The sequence below is a fragment of the Notamacropus eugenii genome, chromosome 5 (genome assembly GCF_028372415.1).
Source record: "Notamacropus eugenii isolate mMacEug1 chromosome 5, mMacEug1.pri_v2, whole genome shotgun sequence".
NCBI lineage: Eukaryota > Metazoa > Chordata > Mammalia > Diprotodontia > Macropodidae > Notamacropus > Notamacropus eugenii.
The window spans coordinates 222,515,908-222,533,213 of NC_092876.1; the positions used below are offsets into that span (position 1 = coordinate 222,515,908).

Here is a 17,306-nt window from a genome sequence, read left to right on the forward strand (position 1 = left end):
CAGGGTGAAAAGTATATTTTTTGTTATGAAGGCCAAATGGCTAAAATGGCTGGAAAGTTGATGGCGTCTGATGATTTAAGGGACTGGATGATTTTACGTTCATTGCTTCACCTACCATCCCTTCTCCTACTCCTAATCCCTGTTTAGAGGTAATATCCTCATCTTCATCTTCATCATCACCACTACCACCACTATTATTATTAACAAGAACAATTCATATTTAAAGAGTATCTTAAAGTTTACATAGCGCTTTGGTGGAGAATATTTCAATTTCCCAGGGATTCTTAATTGTCTAGTACTAGGACCTTTAGACCCAGTGAAGGAAGATTAATTAAACAATGGAAGAGAGACAGACTTTAGAAGTGGATTATCTTGGAGGACTTATCATCTTGCTCCTAAGAGATAAAGAGAACTTGAGCTTCAGAAACAAAGAGAGGGACAGTCTACTGAATGGTGATCTTAATTTAATTACCATAAGTAGAATAGCTAGAGGATTTTAGAGAACAGGCAGAGTGGATGCCCATAAGGGAACTTAAAAAAAAAAAGAAACCAACAAAACCTCCCTCTAAATATCAGAGGAAAGGAATCTTCTTAGAGGATCTTAGAGACTTAATGCTTTGTGGTTAGATGTTTCAACAGTATAGCCGTGAACAAAATCTTAGAAAGTAAGTAAAGAGAAAATGTGCATGCCTAAGGGGAAAGAGGAAAGCAAGAATTCTATAAACTGCTCCTAGTTAGGAGGTAAGGTAAGAGAAATATGGCTTTATGGATAGAAATCTTAGATCTAGATAACCCAAGGGCATGATGACACCTCACACATCCCTTGGCTATGGATGTTATGGTGAACTTTGGGAAAATGAAGGAGTAAGTGGAATAGACAAGGGAAGTAGAATTTGGGAGAAGTGACATGATTATCCTTGAAATTGAAAGAAATTTGCACAGTGGGCTGCAAAATCCTTCAGCCTTTTGAAGTGAGGTAGTTAGTCCCAGGATAGCAGATTGTGCAAAACTTAAACTGTGCAGACTTAATAGAGATTCTTATTAGGAGCTAGAGAAAAGATTATGAAGAGGAATTTCTGCTTTCAGGGATCCTTATATCCTTGAAAAGGGAAAGAAATTTTTAAGGACCAGTGGGTTCTATTTCATTGGTTTTAGTTGATTAGCAAAGATTTAGGAAACATGGCTAAATTAATTGTCTTGAGGTACTAACCAGGTTTATTCATGTTTGAGAGAAAAGGCAGTTTCTTTCAGGCAAATAGTTACTTTGAAGCTTTTAAGGTTCAATGTTGCAAATGTGAAATGTGTAGAAATTTCATGGTTCTACGCTGTCTTTGTGGAACAAATTTTATTTATTTAGAAATACTTTGGTTAAATTTTATTTTGGCTGTTTATTATTTTATTTTTCTTTGAATCCAGAAGGTTAGAAATTGAGATAAATTCCTGTGGATATAATTTTATGTTTTACCATTTCATGCTGGTGCATGCTATGATTAAAATGGGAACATCCATGATTGGATACTTGAATTTTAGGCATGACTGATTCAGACTTCTTTGAGAAAGGGGCTCCCAAATAAATCTCTTAGAGTTTATTGAAAAGGCAGTTGATTAATGATGACCGTTCACATATGCCAATTAGTCTAGTTAATTTTCCCTTTTTCCAAAATTGTCATCTTTAACAGCTTATTGAAGAAAGCTTGTGCTTTAGCTAACAGCAATAAATTGTACTTTAACTCACTGAAATGACAAGACCAGTATATGACCATGTTCAAGACCTCTATAATCTCAGTTTTATCATTTATGAAGTGGTGAAAATAATGTTTGCACAACTCACACTTTTGATATGGAGACAACATTTTTCAAACTTGAGAACACTACAAAATGCACATCATTTGCCTTTTCTATTTTCACTTGAATCCATTTCTAAAGTCTAACTCCAATGCCTCACATGACATGGAGATTATACCATTAAGCCAAAATTATAGAAGGTTCTTTTTGTTTTAAAGGCTTTGGGTTTGAGTCTGACAATGAAATGAATTTCTGTATCCTGAGCACAAGGTTACATAAATCCAGAAGAACTCATTACTATTGTTAGAAATGTGACATTTTTGGTACCCAACAGAAGACCAGCTATTAAAGTATACACAGCTTAATGCATGTAGAGGAAATAGCTGACATATAACAACATCAGAGCTCTTTGAGATTTCACAGTATTTTCATCATGTTCAGGAAAATATGTTGTTACCAAAACATATACATGTATTAATGAAATGCACTCAGAGACTGAGATCAAATTTTTCTACCTTATAAGGACCATAGTTCTACTGTGACCATAAAAAGTTCCTGAAAATGACATTTAGCATATTCTAAATCCAGTTTTCTATGATTCTATTCCATCGTATTTCTATAATTTGTATGTGGCAAACACTATGTTGATTTTGAAAGTATATGTTCTGAACCACATATTACAAGGCACTGGATTATTCATAAATTGGTAATCAGGGTGTACCCCTCTAATGTACATCACTAGTAACTAAATATGGCAGCATGATTTTTTTTAAAAAGAACATCTTATTCCAAACTACCTAGTTTTTCAGGCATACCCAGATAATCCTTCATCCTTAGCATTTTGGTCATAGTTTAGCAGCAAGTGTCCAGGATGTTGATCAACAAGGACAAGAAATAAACATTCAGAATAATTTCTTCTGATTTAATCAGGAGACTCATGTTATGAATGTATTAGCCTTAAGTTGTTTATTTACTTGTCTTATTTATTAAAGATGTAACGATTCTTTAACTAAAGCCTAAAGGTGAAAAATTCAGATTTATCTAAGAGAGAAATGGAAGTAGAGGGGAGAGGAAGAAGAGGAGTGCTTACCCACTCTAAAAAATGTTTTCTATATAAATCCTTTAAAGAGTTCAATACATGTAGTGAAAATGATACGATTTACAAAAACAAAACAAAACTGAAACACTTTTCTTCATTGGTAAGATGAGGGAGATGAATCAGAATGTCTTCCAGGGCCCTTTCCATTCAAGATCTATTACCCTACAATCTTTACGAAAGCATACATATTGAAACTTACATCTGTATTGTTTTTATATGTGAACTTTAAATTGGCCTGTTACGCAGTACAATGTAGTAAATTATAAATTTCCACTTTTCTTCTGAATCTAAATAAATACAAATAAACAAACAACCCCCCCCCCCCACCAAACCCATGAAAATAAATTCTAAGAAATAGTGAAAGATTATGGGAAGATAAAATTAAAAAGCATTTTATTAGTATAATGGTTTCTAAATTTTATTGATCTTTGGATGTATTACTTATAAGCATTTCGAATGATGTTAGAGAGATCTATAACTCCATTAGAATATTGACATGCGTCATATTCAGCAGGATGGGCTTACTGCTAGTTATGACATGTCACTTTCCTACAGTATAAAATAATACAATGTGTTACACCATGCAGAAAATACCTTAGTACCTTATTAGCATTTTATAAATTTATTCGTAACAGCAAGAGAATATTATCTTCTAGAAGCCACATTAATTAAATGGCTTTGAATGATTTCTATTATCATACTGGACAAAAAACCAATTTAATGACATCTATGCTAAGTGAAATATTACAATTTAGACCTCTGTGGAATATTTAATATTTTTACATTTCTTCAATGCTATTTCTGGATACATGATAACCTTTAGACTATGGTTGGAAGTAGATGTAACTCTACTTTTGGTACCTTACAAAATTTAAGGTATCATATACTTTGTGACTTGGTTGTGTGACAATCAAATTCATTTTTTGTTGTTTTTTTTTTTCCTTTTTGTGAGAATGATATTTTCAAGTCACAAACCAGTATTTAAAACTTGTTCAAATGTAGTGAGTTGGGATCCTTTGAATCCTCATTATATGACAAATGTTCATGGCCTAGTTTTTATAAAGCAAAACTGAGTTTCAGTGTCATGGCCCGCTGGAGCATCTGCTCTGCATGGCTTTCCCCCTTTAAATATACACTTCCCTAAAGATAGAAATATAGTCTTCCTGAACATCTCATTTTAAATGTCTTCAGATACACATGCTAATAAAACTTTCTTAGAAAGATCAGCATAGAGCATTATCTCACTAAGTAGCAATGTATAATTTACATAAAGAATAACAACTAACAGAGATTACGGTGTTATTCTGTGCTCTTAACACCGATTTCACAGTTTCTAAGTGTTTCAGAGTTACCTGTCTTAGAAATGCTTCCTGAGGAAAAAAATAACAATTTTAAAGTGGAAAAGCTAATTTGCTGCCTCAAAGTGGTATCTGGCTCTTTCCTGTTGGCCAGTTTTCATTGCTATTGTTGTCTTTTTCTCTTTTCAAATGATCCTCTCAATTCACTTTCCATTCACAATGAAAAATTAGGAAAACTAGGTTCATTTAATTAAATGATAATTCTCTTATGAACATATGCATTTTGTGAAAGTGACCAATGTTGGAATTTGTTTTGCTTGGCTCTGCATGTTTATTTCAAGGGTGTCTCTTTTTTTCCGGTGGATAGCAACATCAAAGGTAAAGAAAACACATTTTTTTTTCATTGAAAAAGATGACATTTATTTTAAAAAAATAATTCTCTCATAAGATAATAAAACAACTGATATTAAAAATCAACAATTCTTAAAAGATAAAAAAAAAAACAACCAAAAAGAAACATCCTAGAAAAAAGATGGCCAAATTATCATTTTTAATAGTCCTGCTATATTTAATTTTACCTAAATTTTTACAGAGCAATTTGGGAAAATTCCTAGTAGAATAATGTTGAGGGTTGGAAATTGTGGCCCAGAAGGTTAGGGTTGCCAAAGGCAAGGTAACACCTAAAATATCAGAACTGTTTAGACCATCTGTGGTCCCGACAGAACTAGTAGTGGTCTACCTGTAATGAGTTGCACCCTAAGTCTCACAGTCCCTATTTATATGTTAAAGTATTATAACATTATCACCAGAACACTATGTTAATAGGCTTTAACTACTGAACAGTTTTGAGCTATAATGAAGCTATAATGACTTGGAAAAGAAGGGTCATACTTAATAAGCAATATAATAAAAATGTGTTCCATAATGCAAAATTCAATAGGTTAAAATTCTGTGACTTCAATACCAAATCATGAAAAATGAATGACTATGACAAAACTATGTATTCCTTCTTAAAGTTTCTTTCAATATATAAAAGTTGTACTTATTGTATGACAATCAATTTAATGGTATTATTTTAACCAAAATAAATTTAAAATGAAAATAATTTGCACATCACTATAGGTCAGGGCTATATTCTAAATATGTAAGAAGATTTAGAAGCCAAACAGAGTTTATTCTAAAAGCAATCAGAGTTAATTGAGTAGAGGAGTGACATGGTCAGACCTATATTTTAGGCAAATCATTTTATCAGCTATGTGGAGGATGTACTAGAGGGAGGAGAGATTAGAGCTAGGGAGACCAATTGGGATATCATTGTAATAGTTCAATTGAGTGGTAAAGAAGGCTTTAAATAGTATAGTGGCTATGTTTAGAGAGATGGCTCATATGTAGGTAATGTCATATAGGTAGAAATGACAAAATTTATTCACTACCTGGCTGTGTGGGGATGATGGACAGTGAAGAGTTAAGGAAAATGCTAAGGCTGAATACTTGGGTGACTACAGTAACGGCTAAGCCTGCAACAGAAACAGAAAAGGGGTCTGGATCTGGGGTAAAGTAAAGACTGAGTTCTTTTTTAGAAATGTTTAAAATGCTTACTTGGTATCCAGTCTGAAATATTGAATGGGTAGCTAGAGATATGTGACTAGAACTCTGCAAAGGAACTAGGGATGGAAGGAGGGATATGGGAATCACCTGTATAGAGCTGACGAATACATGAGAACTCATGAGGTCACCAAATGAGAAAGCAGAGTAAGAAGAGGACCTAGGATAAAAGCTTGGGGTATAGTTATAGTTAGGGGGCATTATATGGAATACTACCATGTCTCCTCAATCCCCAAATATTCTTGACTCTAGGTTAAACATTTCTAGTTTCTTCAATTAATCCTATTATAACATGAGGCTAATTAATTATCTTCTTTGAGTTCTCTGGTATACCCTAGTATATAGCTTTTCTGAACTCTATGGCATGTGTAATGCCCCTATTGTTTCATATTGTTGTCTAATTGTACCATGACTTTCCTCAACTACATCATAAGCAATTTAAGAGAAGTTGCATCTTCTTGATCACATCTTTCAACATAAAGTAGGTACTTAAATACTCAGTGACTGATTGACTAAGCTGGTAAATAAATTATATAAGCTGCCAAGCAGTCCTACAAGTATATTCTCTCTTAATCATTCCCTTGCCATGTTGTATTCCATTTATCTTATGTTGAATAGACATCAGCACATTGTCCATTTTCATACTTTAAAGCACCATCTAGTGAAAGTCCTTGTACTAAAATCTTTTCCAAAATGCAGGAGAGTGTTCCATCGAAATTTACACAAGTCTTTCTCTCCTTTTCACCCTTCCCCAGCGGGTCCTTCCATTCCCTATAGGTCACCTGACCTCCCTGCTCCTTTTTCATATCCTGTCAGCTGTCAGGTGTGTGTCAGCCTGACAGGTATGAAAACTTCCATAGGTGCTAGAAAACAGGGCTAAGAAAGACTGATCGATTAACAGAAAGATAATGCCCAAATGGCTAAAGAATAATCAGACAGAAGGTTAAGGTCAAGAAACGGTAGGGCGGAGCAGTATGAATGTGAAGCAGATAAATATTAAGAGTGATGGCTAATGGATATTTTGAGAGTCATACTGGAAATTAAGGTGGTGGAAGCAAAATTTGTAACAGTGACAAATTAGTTTTTTCTACCACTCATCTATGTTAGTAAATAAATATTATGGATTTTTAGCAGTGCCTAATGGCAAGAATATTTAATTTTTTTCCCCTTACAATTTCCACCTCAAAAGTAGAAAAAAATTTCATGTATTGATATTATTGCCAAAACCCCTTATGTTGTAAATATCAAGCTAAAACATTGATCTAACTAGAGTTGGAATATGTAGAGTGAGCAGGAAGTCTCTGAGATGTTCATAGAATTACCAACAAACCAAAAGTTCTAACAATGCTTTGTTTTTAGGTCATGATTCTAAGTTTTATGGTCTATGTGGCTTCTTCAAGGGACCAGAAAATGACATTTTAAATGTATGTTTGAAAAGAATACATTTTAAATCATTATTTTAACCAGGAAATCTTTTGGGGATATCTTTATAACTGAAGATATCATATTTATATCTTTTGTAGCCTAAATGCAGATAAAATTTAATACATGTTGATAATAACTTACAAGGTTATTCTAAGGGTCTTTTTAAAAAAATTTTGTAGCAATGCAGAATGATATACGTGAATTTTAAAAAACCCAAACCATAAAATGAAAACTGTTTCCCCCATGACTATCTACTATGCCTAAAATTATTGGCAACATCATACAGAAAAGTGTACTAAATTTGGAATAAAAAATAAATTTGAACTGGAATCTTGGCTGTACTAGTTATTACTTGTGTAATTTTGGGGGAATCATTTAGCCTTTGGGACCTCGGGACCTTAATCTGTCAAAATGTAATGACCACTCATTGGATATATTATAGCCTGAGCCTCCTTTGTGCATGGTTTGGACTAAATGGCCATTAATATGCCTTCCAACTCTAATTCTATGATTTTCTGACTAGAAGACCTGTATGATTGCTTTTAGCTCTAAATCTAGGTTTTGATCTTTTTTGTAAATTATATTATTTCTTTTCTAAGTTACTACAAATTTTTAGTTTAGCTTAGTAGTTTAATGTAGACACACAGGCAGGTATTAGCTAGTTTCAACTATAAATTGATATCTGAGATTTTACCAGGGCTAAAGATGTCTTTTCATAATGTTAAGTATGATGAAGAAATGAAAAATCAATAGCCATTTAACTTTAATTGTCATGAATTTGTGTCTAAATAGATCTGTTCTATGTCACTAAAAATGTTTTGGTTAACTACTACAAAGGCTTAGAACATGTGTGGGGTAGGGAACCTGAGGCCTCAAGGCTCCACATAGCCTTCTTGGTCCTTGAGTGTGACCTTTTCACACAGTTCAAGTGTTACAGAACAAATCCTTTTATTAAGGAAATTTGTTCTGTGAAGTTTGGATTTAGTCAAATGACTGCACTTGAGGACCTAGAGCATTACATCTGGCCTTGAGGCCGCAGGTTGTCCACCCCTGACTTAGAACTCTACTGTTTTTCTCATATTATACATATATAGCTCATCTATAGCTATATACAGATAAATTATAAATATGGAGTAATATAAAAATGTACTAACACCCACATGAAAATTTATAGCAACTTTATTTTTGTTTCCATGTGATGAGGAGAGGACTAAGGAAGAGCAGTGCAAAAAAATAGATGAGAGCAAAAAATAGGACAATCTCCTGCTAATGTCAACATCACGTTATTCACAAAGAAAAAAAAACAGAATCCAGAAAACAAATCCGGAAAACAAAATTCAGAAACTGATTGGAGGAATATTAGAGAGAGCTAAAGAACAAATGAATCCAAGTCATATGAACATGGGCAAATTCTTTAACCTCTCTGAACCTCACGCAGCTACCACCTTAGTGCAGATCCTCATCACCTCTCACCTAGGTTATTGTACACCATTTTAATTGTTCTCACTGCCTGAAGTCTCTCCCTGCTATAGCTTATCCATACAGTGCATTACTATGACTTTTTTTTAAACGCTTGCCTGACCATGTCATTACCCTGCTCAACTAACTCTACTAGCATTCTGTTATCTCTAAGATCAAATATAAATTCTTTTGTTTAGCTTTTAAAACCCCATGAAACCTGAACCCAACCTGTCATTTCAGCCTCAGTGGACACTGTAATCCAGTCAAATTGGTCTTCTCTCAATTCATCTCACACAGCACTTAATTTCCCATCTCCATGCCTTTGTACTGCTATATTATTTGGGATGTTCTTCTAGACTTCTACTTCACAGAATCATTCCAACTCAGCTCAGATGCCATCTTCTTTATGAAATCAGTCTTAATTTCCTAACTGCTAATACCCTCCGTAGCAAATTAACTAGTATTTAACTACTTTGTAAATAGTTGCATTTATTCACTTCATACTTACGCTCTGCATGCTTATACATGTCCTAGTTAACTCCCCTGATAGAAGATGAGACCAACAAGCATTTACGAAGTTCTTCCTATGTGCTGAGTACTGTACTAAGTACTGTGGAAACAAATACAAACAAAAAGACAGTTCTTGTCCTCAAGAAACTTGAATTCTAATTGGAAATTGAAAAAAATGAGAGTAGGGAGGAGGAAGGGAGAAGGTATGTAAGGTCCTTGCAAGTAAACTCCTTTTATTTTTTCCCAGTGACTACCAAAATATCCAACATATAGTAGGATATTAATAAGTGATTATTAATTGATTATTGAATGCCTACTATGTGCACCTATTGGGATAGCTAGGCGACAGAGGATAGAGTGCTGAGCCTGGAGTCAGGAGGACTCATCTTCCTGAGTTCCAATCTAGCCTCATACAGTTACTAGCTGTGTGACCTTGGGCAAGTCACTTAACCTTCTTTACTTCAATTTCCTCATCTGTTAAATGAACTAGCAAAGGAAATGACAAATTACTCCAGTATCTTTGTCAAGAAAACTCCAGATGGGGTCATGAAGAGTTGGACATGACTGAAAACAACTAAACAATAAACGTGTACTTATCAGTCCTGTATCATTAAAATTCTTAGATACTCAAATAAGCTTAATAGCTTACATGAAGTTAAAATAATTCACACAGTAAAAAGTTTGGATGATACCTAAGTAATTATGGAAATAAAATTCAAGGGATAATATATGTTAGTAGGAGCCCTGATTATCAGCAGCTGCAATGCCTGGTAAGTGGAAATAGAACTCTGACTCCAGTATTTCAAATGGTTTCTTTCCCTTTTTTGTCTAACTCTATGCATGTTGACTTCCACCTAACTGGGACCATCCAGACATGATAACGGCAGAAACTGTGACTGTATGCCCCTAAAACCTCTTTGCTTATGTTCAGACTTTTACTCCAATAAATCTACTTAGGGCTTCTCGGGCTTATAAAAGTCTACTCTCCAACTTAGGCATTGAAGAACTAGACTTAAGAGAATATATAATATTTACCTTTGGAGGAATTAGAAATTTCAAATATCTCAGTATTAAAACTTAAATGATATTAAGTATAAGTAGATACTCCCAGACTATGATTATTATTAATAATAATAATAGATATTATTTTTGACCTAACTAATAATTGACATATTAATACACTGCTATCAACAAATATTAATAATGCATATTAGATAAAGCACCAATACTGATCGAATAAAATTATTATCATGGCTAATAATAATAGCTACCTTTCATATAATACTTTAAGTATTGCCAAGCCATGTTATCTCATCTTTTTATTTATAACAACCTTGTCAGGTAAGTAGTCATTACGCCCATTTTACAGAAGAGAAAATCAAATCTGGAAGAAGTTAAGTAACTTATTGAGAGCTATATAACCAGTAATTATCTGAAGCAGGATTTGATATTCCTGACCCAAAGTCTATTTAATATACTACTTAGCTGTATGACCAATTGACTTGAAAATGTCCAGTGCATAAAAACAGCTTAGTGGCAGTGTTGTATAGTGGTTAGGAAACCAAACTCTGAGTCAAGAAGGCCTGACTTCAAGTCACCCCTTTGACACACACTTGCTGTGTAACCCTGAGAAGGCCGCAGTAGTTGCAACTACTTAGGGATGAGGCAAAACAAAATCAAAAAACTAAAACCAAGTCATTGGCAAATAGTTCCACATATGAAACAGATGTGATTTTATCAATAGAAATGTCATTAAAGAAGATTTATTTCCATCTGCTTGAGACCCTTAACCTCTCATACTGGAATGTGACTTCCTTGAGAGAAGGTACTTTCCCTGCTTTCTGTTTGTACCACAGCACTCAGCACAGGGCTTACTAATGCTTATTCTTTCATTCATTCGCAATTCTCTCACATGACTACTTATGGCTATAAGTTGCCCATCTGGATCAGCACAGTTTATCTCCTCATGGGAAAGTTCCCTACCCCGATGAATAGTCACAGGGCTGAAACAACAACAGAAAACAAAACATTTGGCTGGCTTTGCAAATGGGATGACTCAGTGGGCTCCACCTTCTCCCAGGCAGCAAGCAGTACCCTGCAAGTCTCTTGTCAACCTGTGGGGTCAGTAGCTGAAGCAGGGTGTAAGAGACAACACCGGGCTATACCTCAGCGAGAACAACTTCCCTACAAGTAGGTTGTGCTTATACACGGAAAAAAGGTAGCCACTGCTAGTTCTTGGAAAAATCGGGTTTTAGGTGGTGCAATGGATACAGTACTGGGGCTAGAATCAGGAAGAACTCACTTAGACCTAAGAAGACCTCAGACACTTACTAGCTGTGTGACCAAGGACAAATCACTTAACCACTGCCTGCCTCAGTTTCCTCATCTGTAAAATGAGGATGATAATAATAACACCTACCTCCAAAGGCTGTTGTGAGGTTTAAATGAGATAATAATTATACAGTGCTTAGCACAGTACCTGGCACATAATTAGCATTATATAATTGTTAGCTATTAGTTGTTATTAGTAGTCAAAACCTTTGGTGTGCCTCTCTGTATCATATTCTCCAACAAGTGTGAGATGAAAGCAGAGGGACATGGACTGGTAAGAAGGAAGAGGGTGGCTGTATGGGAGTATTTAGCACCAGAGAAATGAAAGACAGAGAGACATACTGAGACAAAGAAACTTCCACTCCCCACACAAAAGCATCTCCTAGCAGTGGAGACAGGTATCCCAACACTAATCAGGAAGTCAAACAATCTTCCCAATGGGTGCTATCTATTTTGGACTTGGGGAAGCCTTTCCTCATCTGTATTTCACTCATCCCTTCCTCCATCTGCCTCTATGCATTCTGGATCCTCCCTTCAGGAACCAAACAGTGTGGAAACAACACAGAGAGACACAAAAGTCAAAGTAAAGGGTAGATGAAGGAGTTTAGCAAAGGCAGTAGTAAGTACCATGACATTACTCAGGTAGAAGTTTCTTTCACCATTACTGTTATTTCACTCTTTCCTTCTCTTCCCCAGACACTCTTTAATCAGAACTCAGTGCTTCTGTATATTATGTTCCAGTTCTATCACTGCCTATCAAGTCAATGACTGTTCTGACACTAACCATTTACATTTTAGATAGAATGACTTTCAGGTTGGGGTTGACTGGGACTGCTTACAGTCTTTTGCAAATTTTAATAGCATCAGGAAACCCTGTGTAATTGAAGTAGTGTCTTGCATGTGTATTTTCTACTATTTCCCCATTGTATATGCCTGCTATTTTGGTTACTTTATAAATTAAACAAATTTCATGGGGTGTCCTGGGAATCTGACCACTGTTTCTGTCATTGTTTCTATAGGAAAATGCCTTTAGAGTTACAATTTATCCCTTGGCTTAGAAATGAGCTTTTGGAAAACAGTTTATCCTTCAGCATAGTGCAGTGGATAAGAGCACTGAGATTCCAGTCAGGAGTACCTGGGGTTAGATCCCAGCTCAGAAATTTATTATCTTTATGATCCTAGGCAAGTCATTTAACTCTCTTGGCCTCAGTTTCCTCTTCTTGCAAATGTGGCTGTTTGACTATGGACTCCAAGATTCCTTAAACTGCTAAATCAATGGTCCTGTGAAGTATAGCAGAACAGAACTGAGTGAAGAAGTGTTTTCTGATCCATTTAAAGAATTAAAGGTTGTAGGGAAATGACTGCAGCAATGCTAAGGGATGTTTACTGATTTGAGATAAGGCTTTTTCTCTTTCTTTCCCTGAATCAGGGTTAAAAGTCAAGAAAAATTGCTACATGAATGTGAAAAAAAATGTCCATATGCTGTAGCAGATGGATCAGAGGGGAGAAAAGGACAGAGGATTCCGCATCATTCAGTTACCTCAGAGGTCAAAATCACTCTCTTTTTGTCTAGTTAAATAGCAACTGTAGTATCACCCAAGTACACCGATGTTAATCACCAAGGCCAGTTTTTGTTCATAGGACCGGAGTGGGATGTGGTGGGAAAAGGAGGGGAAAAGTAAAGGGGTGGCAAATCCAGAGGGGAGGATAAAAGATAAAAGAGATCAATCATTTAATCAAATGGAGAATGAATAATGCTAGTAGTATTCCTGAGAGGGAGGTAAAGTTATCTAATCAAGCAGCCATCAGACTCAATAGATCCTGACGTGCTTGGGCCAAGTGCAAGTCTTCCTTGCTGACTTGCAAGGTGCAAATGTACTCAGGCCCAGGCTCACTGTATAAATCCAAAGCACCACAGCATCATTTTGGTCCAAGGGCAGTCACAAAAGGAAAAGTAGGAAGGGTGGGGAGGACTGGGGAGAGTTGCAGGGAGAGCCTTTTCCACATGGTTCTATGGTTGCTATAGTAACTCCTTCTTTTGTTTGTACATATTCAGAACAGCTGTCTCCTTTGGAGACTGGCACTGATATTGTGGCATTAGAGCTAGAAGTAAGGCTCACTGCCCGTTCCATGGCCAATAGTTTTCATAGATGACATTTCCCCTGTTACTTAACTGTGTTCAGTTTTATAGTCTCCTGTGATTTTTGAAAGTAGAAGTTTTTTTTTTTCTAAAATAGAAGGGAAACAGTCCAACCAGGAAACTTCAGAAAAACAGTGACTTCCATATCATTTGGATAATTAAACCCTGTAGTTCAAAAGACTCTGACCTTGAGAAATGAATCCAGTATATATCAGATAGCCTAGAATTAAGCCTACTGCACATTTCCCAAGATATACCTGTTTAAAGAAAACATCTATCCTAAATGCCCATAAATCCCTACAAAACTTTCCAAGTCCTGATTAATTCTTTCAATTAGACTGTTCTTGGCTATAAAATTCACAAAGTTGAATGGCTGCCTGAAAACAAATTTAATGAATATTCATATAATAAAAATATTCACTGAGTCCCCATTACTTTTGCCCAAAAGCTATCACTCTGGAAAGCATTATTAGTATAGTAGAGAGAGTATATACCTACAGAGCCATTATCTGGAGAGGGAAATTTCATTTAAAAGAGTAACTACCCTATTTTACTATAAATAGGATAAAAGTCTACCTGGTCATAGGAAATAAACCCAAAGGGTTATACTGAAGCAAAACATGAGCAAATACAGACTGATTAGTCAAATTTTTAAAATATGCAAACTTAGGTTGCAAATAAAGGACTGAAAAACGCAGCTGTTCTTAAAAACAAATCAGCACACAGCATAGATTGTACTGTTTCTAAACTCTTGGGATGTTCAAAGAAAAAAATATTCAGTGAATGTGAAGTAATGATCTAATATTATTATGATTTTCCCTATTGGTCTTGCTGGAGATTCCAACTGAATTTTTAGTGAAAACTATAAAACAGTCAACCTAATATCAAAAAACACATAGTATGTCAATGGCCATTTTTTCACATATTTAATTGAATATTCTCTCATCCTCAATCTGTACTCCTTACTCTCCCCAACCCTGGAATTTTCTTCATTCACTAAGCATAAACAAAATGAAATGACTTGATTTACGCAGTTAATAAGCCTCATAGCCATGACTTGAACTTAGCTCTTCTGCCTCCAAATCATGACACCATGTGGCCTATCCCTCATTAAATTTTTCTCTAATTCCAGTTGGTTCTGGCTACCCCAATGATCCTATTGTGCTTTTTGTTCATTTGTACATAACTAAAAATGTCTGTGTAGATTTAATTTTTTTGTCATGCCTAAATCATATTTTTGCCTTTGAAAAACAGATATATTTAACAGAAGTAAAAGAGAGTATATATATATATATATATATATATATATATATATACATATATATACACACACTCAATGAAGAGAGAGAGGATGGGTTGAGAGAGAGAGAGAGAGAGAGAGAGAGAGAGAGAGAGAAGGGAAGGGAAAAAGAGAGGAGAGGAGAGATGGGGAAAGAGAGAAACTCTACTACCAAAATTTGAGTTTCATTGGCTACACAGAGAATCAGAATTAATTTTTTTAATCATTCTAATTAAGAAAAAAGTGATGTATGTGGAATCCATAGTTGCCACTTTCTGAGTTGATTAATTCCAAAGGGATTTCTGAGATTTTAGACATGTCAATTCTGAACTGAAAAAGAGAAGTGGTTCACTCCAAAGCCAGTTGTATTTTCTAACACGACAACTAAGTCTAGCTTGGTGTGGGTGAACACAACCTTAAGATAAAACTATCCATTGAAACAATTATGCCACAACAAGGACAGGTTTCTAATGCAAATATTTGTGTAATACCTAATTAAAACAAACCCAATAGTCATTTAGCCAGGATACTAGTCTTTTCTTTGTGTCTGGGGATTGATTAATTAGTTACATGTGTACATCTGGCCAACAAACTACTTATAAGTAAAATTACATATGGAAGACTTCAAAATGGCAATGACTATGACCTTTGATAGACATGAAGAAGGAGTAATCATAAAGAAGTGTGGTTATGGAGATCAGAATGTAAAAAACATTATTTACAATGAAACTCATCATATTGTAAGGTCCAATGAGCTTTGGTACTCAGATCTCATCAGTACCCTCTGTCTCTCAGATTGGAGGGCAGAACTCAGAACTTCAAACTGTCCAACCCCTTATTTAAGGAAGATGCTCAAGAGAGCCATCTCCTCCTTATACACTTGGATCCATTCCTCTGTGCCTCTCCATCATGGCCCTTGGTTACTCCTCATCCCCTCCACTTTTCCAGATTCCGTTTGTGTGTTGCCTTACCTTACTAAATTATAAGCTCCTTAAGGACAGGAACTGTCTTTTTTTTTTTTTTTGGTATTTGTATCCTCAAGTACTTAGCACAATGCTTAGCACAGAGTAGGCAGTTCATAAATACTTATTGACTAAGTGACAATTGTACAGTCTCTGTCCTTGCCATGTTGAACCTGAGATGTTGGCATATGGCACACAACTAGTGGAAAAAAATGAGACTAGACTATAAAAGAAAAAAACCACAGGGTTTATCATGATTAAAAGAAATCATATACTTCTCACTAAACCTTGGAGACTTAAAAAGACAGTACTGAGGTCTATAGTGTGTGTCAAAGGAAAGAGGAGCCAACAAAAGAAGTGCTGATAAAGTAGACAGCTTAAGAAGGAAACCAGGAGATTAGAGTCCTTGGAAATCCTCTTTTGGAATTTAATAGACAGACTGAGAGGAGAAAAAGGTGAAATTCAGGACTAGCCATTTCTACTCTGGAATTATAAAAGCTGATCTCTTCACATTTGCATCTGTAATCATTGTAATCATTGTTCCATCCAAGCCAGTGGGCATGTCATGTGACTGGACAGCAGTTTGCTTTCCTTATCATCAAGATTTCATCATCCTTGTTGGTTTATTTTCAAAAACAATATTAATTTTTTTGAAACAAACTTAATTTTTAACTGCATGTTTGAAATATTTTAGGAAATATACTGAAATATTTTTGTTGCTCTATAGAGACTTGTTCTTTCAACATTTTCCCTCTTTATCTTAATGGCCCTTTTTATTTATATGTTGTCTGTCAAAAGTACCTCTGCAGCTTATGATTTCAGTGTCCAAATTGGGTCTTATGGCTGAGAGCTGGGGAAGAGATAAGAGGTGTATCATTTGGTGGCAACATGAATTAATTTTTAAGTAACCAGAACATTTTACTAACATCCAATCCAGTGGATGAAAGATAAGAACATTCTTTTTCATTTCCGTTTTTATTGGGAACCAAATCATCAACAATCATAAACATTTTAATATACAAAAAGACAGGAAAATTAATTAACTCTTGGTGATGCTGGTTTTTTTGATTAATCATTCTAGAAAATAACCTGGGACTATACCTGTTGCTACATTGTACATATTATTTTTGACCCAGTAATACTGCTATTACTATATACTCCAAGAAAGGCAACAGAAGGAACTAAAAGGTACAAAAATATTTATAAACCTTTGCTGTTGTCTTATACCTTACTCCTTGCCATGTACTCTTTGATGCAGCAACACTGGCTTCCTGGCTGTTACATAAACAAAGTATTCCATCTCTTGTCTCCAGGCATTTTCTCTGGCTCTCCCTTATACTTGGAATGCTCTCTCTTCTCCATTTCACCTACTGACTTCTCTGGCTTCCTTTAAATCCCGACTAAAATCCTA

General features: G+C 35.2%; 1 protein-coding gene across 1 annotated transcript in view; it reads right to left on the reverse strand.

Annotated features, from left to right (window-relative positions):
• The window catches only part of KCNH7 (potassium voltage-gated channel subfamily H member 7), a 632,488-nt gene that overhangs the window by 537,007 nt on the left and 78,175 nt on the right, over positions 1–17,306 (reverse strand). The window lies entirely within an intron of this gene.